Source organism: Solea senegalensis, linkage group LG7 (assembly GCF_019176455.1).
Source record: "Solea senegalensis isolate Sse05_10M linkage group LG7, IFAPA_SoseM_1, whole genome shotgun sequence".
NCBI lineage: Eukaryota > Metazoa > Chordata > Actinopteri > Pleuronectiformes > Soleidae > Solea > Solea senegalensis.
In genome coordinates this window covers 24,004,773-24,015,569 of record NC_058027.1, presented here as the reverse complement: position 1 = coordinate 24,015,569, position 10,797 = coordinate 24,004,773, and positions in this window count along the sequence as shown.

Here is a 10,797-nt window from a genome sequence, read left to right as displayed (position 1 = left end):
ACACCAGCTTCTGTCACACAAGAATCCCCTTAACTTGTTTTCTCACACAAACATGTATCATAAGCTGAGTCAAGGATCATACCCTTAAGATAGAAATTGCTTCATTCCACTGCTCTTGATGGGTAAAAGAAAAGGAAAGAAAGCCATGCAATCTTGTGTTAAAACTCCAGTTGTTCACTTTTCCCTGCATGATTGTGTCACATTCATGTGGGAGTTGTAGCCTGGGTTCAGTCAGCTTGGTTGAGCAGAATCAAGCGAGTCAAAGATGGATGGAGCAAGATTATGGACTGTACCTCCAGACTCAAATTCATTTTCTTAGTCCGAATGTTTTATTCTGACTACACGGTTGTTAATGGCCTATGTGCTTCCTTTGTCATCATGAGCATGCATTATTTAAAGGAGAAAGGAAGAGTATTAGTAAGCTGTGGAGAGAGAGAGAAAGAACAAAAGCTAGTTAGTCTGTTGCTATGGAGCCATTCATTAGATTTAGCTATTTCATTTGTCTTTGTTCTCTTCCTTTCATACTTTTGTTTTCTATTGTATAAAGGGCACATCTACCTTGGCAAAAGCCTAAATAATGTTGTGTTTATGTTGTGTGTGTCATCGTTTGTACGTGTGCACCACTGGCTCAGGGTTGTGATGACGGATCGAGTTTCTACACCCCTTTCCTGTCTCTCATACACGCACATGCACCTGCCCTGGTACCTTTTTTTTTTTTCAATGCACCATTCAATGGATGCATGATATTCACCGTCGTACATTATTCAGATTTAAATCAGGGACTGTCAGCTTGCTGACGATCTACCTTCTGAATTTAATAGCTCGGACAAGAATAGCCTTGACAGCACAGCAGCACACCGCTGTGATTAAGTGTGTTTCTGTGACACGCTGGACACCAAATGTGACACTGCGTTTTGTTTTATGACTGGTTGTAGCTCGTCTCTAGCTGCTGCATAAATGTGATTACCTCAGTAACTTCTGCAGGGTCTTCACTGTCACTAGTTAATAGCTGTGGCCAACCTTCTTAATTAGTTTCCCAGCTGTTTTCAGCGATTGTGTCTTCCTGGGGTTGAATGTGGTGATTGCACACAAAGCTGACTCAGGGCTGGCGTTTAACTCCTGAAGACAATCATGTCACCCCGTGTGAAACCATCGGTTATTTTCCTTTTATAACAGGCTTGGAAAAATACTGTCAGAGTTTAGTGTTCAGCACAGTACGTGTTTGGCGAGCTGCTGAGATCAATCGAGATTTTGCTGCTGTGTAATTCAAAATTGGACACGGAGAGGGGGCGACAACGTTCTTGATGTTAGCCTTCATATAATATGTGTTTCTCTAGTAAGCATTAAGCAGTTTTTGCCCCAAGCTTCAGTGCAAAAAAACAAAAGAAATAGCCTGTGTGCAGATAATTACAGGTTGGTCAGGTCTTCTTTTCCTGAATTTCAGGTAGATGGTGTGTAAACAATGTATTTACCAAAAGCCAATAAACGATAAACCTGTCATTTTGTCACACCGCTGCTGATGGAGATCAGCATCACACATGCTGTATCAGGCGATTTCCAGTGCATAATGGCACTGTCTTGTACACTCCCGTATACATTCACTCGCGCATACACATGTTACCGAACAAGATCGTGTTGTTGTTTTGGCCATGTTATGTTTATTCCCATGAGAACACACAGAAAACAGATGACATTCCAGCAATGAAAGATGATCTCTACTGACAAACAAATTATTTAGCAAAGGGGATATAAGATGCTCTAATGTGACAGTGAAAAATAAATACACTGATAATAATAATAATAAGAAAACATAAATAAAATAAATAAAAACATAGCATTTGGGAGCAGGGTTTTTTGAAGTACGCAGAATATCCATTTTCTTTTCATAAATGGTAACTGGATATTAATACATTATCTGGTAATATATTGTAGAAATTTCATAATTTGCATGCCTAAAAAATACCCTGTATTTCTTAATGTATTAAACTTACTTGGTAATGGGGAGGGCACAAGGGGTGATTCATGCATGCAAGCTCCGACTCTGTGTGTCTGTTTCCCAAAAAAAAGTCCTACAACTGGCCTTCACAGGACAAGTGTCATCTTTCAAAACCGTAGTTTCAAGAGCCGTAAACTATGTTAGGCAAACGACCCGGGGAGGCTTGTGGAAAAAGTGGTCAAAGTGCAGATTGAACTGAGTGTGGGTGGAAAAGAAGATTTCAAGTCATTAGGTGAAGGTTACCGCAGGTGTTCGGGTCAGCCAGGTACATCATTCATGACAGAGATCCTGCTCCCATCATCGCTGCTGTTGTGCAGCCTCAAAAGCCTCATGTCTTTTTGAATATTTTAAATAAAAAAAAGAAAACAAACACAAAAGCATACATGGAGCATTTTGTTTTGCTTGTGTCTGAAATATTCATGTATGGTGTAAAAAAAAGTACATTTCAAATAGCAGAGCATAAATATTTCATATAAATATTTGCACCTACATTTGAACATCACTTGTAATTAGGGCTGACATGCATCAGCCAGTAGCAGGTGGGTGGTTGGGTCAGTGTGGGGGTAATCTCAAGGGAAATTGTGCTTTACCAGGAAAAAGAAAATTAATGTTTTAGTTCCCACAGCAGGGAGGGAAATTAAATAATTCACCAACCATGATGTTTTCATGTAGTTAGTCAGTAGCATAGTACTTACCAGCATGTAACTCTTTTGTGTTAATTTCAAACCCTGAAAATTGGTATAAAATGAGGTACTTGCTGGTTCCTTTTGGGTCAAGGCTCTCAGACACAGAATGACAGTTTTTACAATGGTACAACCATGGACACAGAAAAGGAAATTGGATTGCGGTTGCTTGTACAAGTTGCCTTTTATAGAACAGCTCCTTACATCTTCTCTTGCATATGTGAACTAGAGGCCTTAATGTTTCCTCCTATAGGCGAGTTGGGTTTCAGACTCAACACTGACAAAGAAAGGAAATCATGATCTCCCACAATTCTTTTGACATGATCAAAAACAAGATCCCATTAGCACGCAGAAGCTGCCGTCAGACACAGTAGTTAAGTTACGAGACCAATACTTTGTTTAAATGAAGGTGAATAAACACGCTCTAAATCCAGAATATTGGAGTATCCATAATAAGCCCATGGTACTCTGTCATGGCTACCAGTTTTAGCTCAGGTTTAAGTAATACAACTTGAGCTGTTACAGCAGTAAGTGGTCATTATGATTATAAAAAGACAACCTGAACCACTGTCCTTAAAGTGTAGATATAGATATTGTACGTGTGCGTCTGTATGTGTACATCACTACAAAACCAATCTATACTATAGATTGACCCTCTAGTATCAGAATATTGCATGATTCGGGGACTGGAGATGGATGTCTGCTGACCATTGACTAAATTAAGCATTACACTGTCCTGTCATCTTGTCCAGTCTTTCCTCTCACTGAAGTGGCCAATCAGCCGGACAATCCATCAGCAAGGGGTGGCTCATCCCGAGCTGCAGCTAAGCCATTGGTCTCTCCTCTGTCTGCCCCTGAATTTCTCTCCTCGTCCTTGTCCTCATCCTGGCTCAGTGGGTCCTGGTTGGACAGGCAGTCCAGAGGGTCAAAAGTATGAATTTTAGGCTCGGGGCTGAGGAGCGAAAGCTGAGGCAGCAATGGCTCCACCCGAAGCTTCGCAGCCAGCTCCTTAGCGCTGCAGGTGGGAGTGTTGGTCTCGTAGACATCGTGGAAGTTGTTGTAGTCTACCTCGTAGAAGCCCTTCTCCAATGAGAGAACCGGTGTGAAGCGGTAGCCCCAAAGCACCTCCGTGTCCAGGTAGGAACTCCGTGCCTGGCATGTCATTCCTGTCACATGCATGGATAGGCACAAAACAAAACAAGCAAAATCAATGCGTCACGCACATGCACAAGGAAAGAAAAGAGGCAAACAGAGTGGGCAAGTAAACACACACACACACACACAGATGGAAAGAGATGGAGGGAGAAAGAGAGACAGCACCAGTCAATTATTCATGGCTGTACAGGAACTACACACAGAAAGGCTAATAACTATTCCTGCTAAACCTTCATCATGCTTTTATAATCACGGTGATTGGTAACACCACTTATCGGAACAGAGATATCTTTAATATGTTTTTGCTAATTAGCAAGTTGAAGATAAAATAGCATTGATATTTGCAAAATGTGCTACAGATGTTAAAACACAGTTTTACGATACTCTACATTACACTATTTTCATTACTAGTCAGTGAAAACATGGAGGTGACTCTTATTAGTTATTGCAGGAAAATCGGCACAACTAATAACGTCGCTGGTAAATTGTCTCTGTACACACACACACACAAGATCAGACACACTTTAAAAAATGTTAGCTGTGCAAAAACACAATCAAGTCTCCACTGTAAAAACAAACACTATTAAGAAGTATAGTAGCGAATGGGAATTACAAAACACACAATTATTCTAAAAATGAGGTGGTTCATTGTTACTGAGCTGCATGCTACGAGTCTTGGGTTGAGTGGAAACAAGAGGTGCTTCTCATTAGTGGTTAAGCTACAGGCACCATTGTTCTCTCTTGGGGGACACAGCTTTAGCATAAGTAATATAAATAAATGTTACAGATGCTAGGTAATGCGAAAACAAATCCGTGCATGAATTGTGAGGCAAGTTGGCGAATAATCCTACACACAAAACAAGCATCTAATTTACTCTCACACCTCGCACTGGAAACTTGAAGAGATAAGCTTCTTAAGGAGATGTGTCACTATTACTTTCTCTCTCTCTCACTGCAGTCTGACTTCATTATAGAATCTGTGGAATTTATCCTCCCACTGAGCCGGTAACATATGACAGGCACCGATCAAGCCTACAGATGTGGAATTTAGTGAGGCCTACCCAACAACCTGCTCAGCCAGTTGCAGGGTTACACAAGGCACTGTATCTAAATAGACATAGATTTCTAATTTCATGTTGAGCCTCACGTCTTTCTTCAGCTTTCCCTCTGAATACGAGTGGCCTAGTTTCCACATTTAACTATGTTTATTTCTGTGACTGTATAAAAAAAAATCAAAGACAATGACCCTCGCAGTGACACATGTTTCTACACTGTTTTGACAAAGAGTTTGATGTGTTGGTTTTATTATATTCCAGCGAAATACTTTGCAGCCCGATTTGCTGTTTTATCACTTTTTGGTACATATCAAGTTGCTTTTGACTTGAAATGTCTGGATGTTTGTGTAGAAATGGGCAGTCTGTTATTGCATGGTAAATATACTTTTATACGATTTGATCGAAATGTGACAGAATCAATTCCCAAATATGAAAAGGATTTCACACTTATCAGAATTGGACATTGACTACTACACAACGCAAACTTAAAATGTACCCAGAAATACTCGTATGCTCTCATATTCAAATACTTGTCTTCCGCACACTACTGATATCTAGGCTATAATTACGTTTATCATGATACTTTCTAATTATCAATTAATATATGTAGGACAGGACTCCAGTATATGTAACTGCATGTGAAACAAAGGGACAATATGTGCGAGAGGGAGAATGTTATGTGCATAAGAGTAATATATGTGAACGTGTGGTACAGCCATATGGTCACATTAGCAATAGAATTACAATATCTGTCTTCATTTATTGTCAGACCTCAGGACGAGCACCTGCCACAGTCCCTCCTGTGTTCTGAAAGGCTGTGGAAATTGTACTCGCTAGGTATTTACTTGCCTGCAAAAGCTTTTGTTCTGTTTTTCAATACTTTACTAAACAGTATTGATATTGGCCCATAATTTGAAGTTTTCCGCTCTCGCTCGTCTTGCTTTAAAGAACAACTAGTTTTGTCAGCCATTCATTGCATTTGTGCTGCAGACTTCTTTGTTAAAGAAAAACAAGGACAAGCAATGTTGTATTTTTCTTTTCTTTCAAAGGTGGCCCACAATTTACACCCTGTGCAATTCTACAAGTTGCAAACTATTATTAATTTTTTTGTATATAAAACAGCTTATTTTAAGTAGTCAACGCAAGCGCTACAGTAACTGTCAGTCAGAAAGCATCATTAGTTCTCATTCACACACCACTAATTTATCATGCACATGGAAGAGTATAATCTTTTTTAATCACTGCTGGCTCCATGTGATTATGATGTTATTGCAAAGTATGAATGTGCATGTTTAAAGTTATAATGGCAACCTTGTTATTGTGTAAACCGAGCTCTCACGCGGTTTATTGTCATACCATATATAGTATAGCGTGTGCAGTGCGTGTGACATTATCATGTTACGTGTGAAACCAGAGAAATCTAATCTGCCATGGGGCTTTTCCTAAGTTTATGGTCAACAGTTTATCTCGTCTCATCTGCAGGTGTAATTAAAATGTTGAAATTGCAAATGTTCTTCTTAGGTGAGTCACTGTCAGGTTACGGGAAGTGTGCATGCTGCCTTACTAGCACAACAGAAGGAAATGTGTCATCACTGTTATTAGACACCTGCACATTAACAATTTTGACGAGCCAGAATATTCAAATGTCATTGCGGGCGTAACTACGGCAAATACATGCTGCTGCTGCTGCTTTCATGTTGTGCACCCTGAGAGCTTATGACCTTTAGCCCACATGCATCTGACTAATTCATGCAAAGGGAAATTTTTGTCGTCACTTACTAATCTCTTCTCTGCTGTTTGATATACAGTGTTGCAGATCATAGCAGGGTTAATGTCTGTGTTAATATCTGTGTTTGCAATAATGTGTAATTATAGGTCTACACAGCAACGATTACAACTAAAACTGAACGGTTCTCCAAAAGCACATACACACGCTAAAAATAGAAATTCAAACCTAAAGATCAATCTGCCACAAGCAGGCAAAGCAGAGGCAGAAGAGTCACAGCATGGAGCAATGTTCCCCCCCGTGAAGGCCTGCAAGAATCGTGGGGAGGCAGAAAACATGGGATTCTATGAAGACCTTTGTTTGATGCATGTAAGCTAGTATATGCTTGAAGTTTGACTGATCCTAAAGAAAGTCAAACATGGGCATACGTTAGACGGTGTGTGCTGTGATGTCGTGTCTCGAGAATAGAGATAAGACGTGTAAAATGTGTGCCACCTCTCTTACTGCCTGTCACTCAGGTGATACGGTGATGTATAGCTGCGGGGAAAAGTACCAATGTATGTCAACCTCCAGAAATAATGGGGGTTGAGCAGTGGAAATGCTGAGGAGAGAAGAAATGCCAAGATTTCAGATGACTACTTATTTGTTTGCTGCTGCCACTCCAGAGGCAAACTTGTGCCACTTGTGGAGCACAGACAGTGAGCTCCACAAGGTTGTGAGCCTGCCGTAAAACAATCTTAAAAAAAGCGTGAGATATCTGGCCTACAAGATGGATTTTGAGTCAGATGGAATACAGAGTGTAGTATAATGTGTTTCACTGAAACACCTGATATTCCATCGCTGACTTTAACACTGTCCAGGCCGACCGACAAGGATTGCAGCTGGAGTGGTAAGAGAAGCGGCAGTGGACTTGTCTCTACTTTCTGCGGAGGCTGTAGTCCTTTAACCTTTCCACAAAAATCCTCAGCATGTTTGATGAGTCTGAGATGGCCAGTACTATCCTGTTTGCTATTGCATGCTGGGGCAGCAGGCTGAGAGCACTGGATACCAACGGACTTAATAAACTGACCTGAAAGACGGGTGATATTGTAAGGGTATAGAACTGGCAACAGTGTCAGACAGGAAAATTCTTCCCACTCTCTCAATAGCTTGCTTGTCCGACACAGAAGCACAGACTCATTCCACCACGTTACACCACAGAGCGCCACAAGAAATCATTCCTGCCATTTGCCATCAAACTGTCGAAGTGTCTAACACTCTGAGCCAATGGACTGGAATTGGACTCATTTCTATGAGCCTGACACTCTTCATTAATTGCACATCAACAAAATACCTACAATAATCCATGCGATATATATATAATGTGCAATACCTCTCTGCTCTTATACTATGGACAATTATGCTCTTATGTAATAGCACCAGGGATGCAAGTATTCTAATTCTGACACAAGCCCCTAAATAATAAAATCTAATGTTTGTCTGTTTGTTATCTTTGAATCTTGTTTCACTGTATTGTGCATCGTGTGCACCGCTGATGGAAAGCCACATCGACTTGTGATACTCGGTGGCTTCTGTGTAATTTCACAATACAAATCCTTTTAAATCTACCACTTTTCCCTAAACAAAACACAAGCTGATTGATTGCAGTTGGAAAATGCCCATCACGGTCTGTGCATGAAACGGAGGTGATTTCTGACAGGTTGTACAAGGAGGTCAAGTATCGCTGCCAGAATGCCACCATGCTGATGTGCATCAGTGTTGGAATAACGCGAAAGGAGGCCAGCGTGTGTACTTCTCAAACTATTGTTGACTGGCAGACATTGGACTGGAAAACAACGATACAGTGTAAAAATAATATCTTTAGATAGAAACCACTTCCATGATTTGATACTTGTGAAACAATTTGGTGACCTGACGGTTGGCTTTTTCTTTTAAAATTACATTTTTGTTCCCCCCCCCAAAGAAAGCTTCCTTACGTTACGAACCCTTTCATACTGTAAATCTGACACATGATGCCAGCAGCAACCATTATCGTAGGCGTTGATGTAAATGTGTTATCTACCTCAAGGTAACAGCCGCGAGAGACACTCGAAGCCGCACTAGTGCTTTACACACATGACCATCCTCATACCCTGAAAATGAAGTGGTCGCGTACATGAAATCTGTCTCACTTTAGCATTTAACATAGTGAGGTGTTTCAGTAATCATTATTTATTTCTAGCAGATGTGTGATATTTATTTTATCAAAAAAAAGTAATGTGTTGTTTCAATGTGATTATTGAAGATTGAAGAGTTGGGACAGACTTCCTTTTTTTTTTTCCATTTCAGCACTAAATGGGCGTGTAAGTGTTGCTTTGTTTTTTTTTAAAAATGGTAGGATGCAAATTCATCTTGTGTTCCAAAATAAGTCGAGGCTTTCCTTTTTACATCAAAATCGTCCTTATGGATACCATTCTTTGTTTGTCTTTTTTTTAAGGTGCGATTTTTAGTAGAAAAAAAATCTGCTTTATGGTTTAAAGAAGCGCCTAAAAGTCTTAATTTTTTTTTATCTAAATGTAATGTAAAAAAAAAAACAAAAAACAATTGCGTGCATGGAAAAAAGAGAAAGGTACATTCAAAGTAAAAGTTGATGGTGAGTATAATGTACATCCGTTATAATTGTACGTTTTTTTCTTTGTACTTTTTTCCAGGCAAGCATGATGAATTAGGTTAAGGTGTAGCATGTAGGACACTTACGAACTTTTTTTGTAATCATTGGTTCCCCTGTTCTACAAAATATCTCAAAATAAAAATTACTGGCAAAGAGTTCCGTGTGTCTTCTCTTGACTTGACTCAAGTTAATTTGTGTTTTGGACATTTTTGCATGAGATTTCTTTTTTTTTTTTCTTCTTAAAAGGTAAAGTGATGACTGTTTTGTTGACACCTCTAAACTCACTTTTAATGTCTTAAGTGGGCAGACTAAATTACACCGCAAGTGCCGGGGACATGAGCTTCCAGTCTCCAGCTAAATGTAGGGTTGGCTCAGATCACTGGATCTCACAGCTGATTGTTGACTCGAATGTTCACGGATGCTTGAACATTTTCCACTGCAACATTCTTTTTTTCCCCCCCCTGTTCTGCAACAGCAACACATTTCCTTGTCAAACTGGAACGGCCTAAACCAGTGGTTATGAAACTTTTAAATACCAAGTACCACCTGAGGAACAACCCACACCCATCATCCATCCCTACAAGCACATAAGATTAAAAGACACTACAAAAAACAAGCAGGGGAAACACAAGATGTCACATGAGATGAAAATACTCAACAAGCAGGACTGAAAGAAAAATACTGTACGTACACTAAAATGGTCATGTTTATCGAGTAAGGGTAATAAAATGGTTTAATGATGCGGTGAAATGGTAAAAACATGACATGCAGGCAAGTAGAACGTTTCAGATCATAAAATGGGGAGCGCAACAATTCAAATAAATGAACAAGTTAAGAAAAACTCTGAGTTAAAACCTAGGTTAAATAACGAGGTTGGTCTTATGTTTGCCTCTTAAAAAACATCGATATTCACTGCTGCTCTCAGTGATAACACTGTTCCATAGACGGAGGCCTCACTGTTTTGTTTCTGATTTTGTTGATGAACTAAAAAGCCTGCCGTCTCAGAACATGAGGTTTCATACGATAAAGAGCTTGAAAAGCTAATTAAAGAATCAAAGAATCAGTTCCAAAAGAGTCACGGTGCCACATCAAAGTTGATCCTTGCAAATGCACGCATTTTTAATGTGTTTTCAGTTTCTGGAAAGAAAGTGCTCTTATTTTCTGGGAAAATTTCTATTTCTGGTGGAATAAAAATAAGTCAGAGAGTCTAATGGCACTTCTCTTTTGTGAAAGAGACAGACGGCGATGAGGAATCACGGGTTCATGTGTGTTCTTTTGTCAACAGTCACGCTGTCGGTTGGTTCTTGGGAGAGGAAATACAATCAACCATCAAACATGCATATAGTTAATTGATCATGAATACATGACAAATAACAATAACAACATCTGATGAAACAGACATTATATTTCATATTCCTCTTGATAGAACCAACTTTATTCTTTGTTGCATTGTTTGCTAGTGTGTTTTTCTTTTACTTTTCTTTTTTTTTGCAAATGTTTTCACTTATCAGTATGTTTGTGTGTTTTTTATG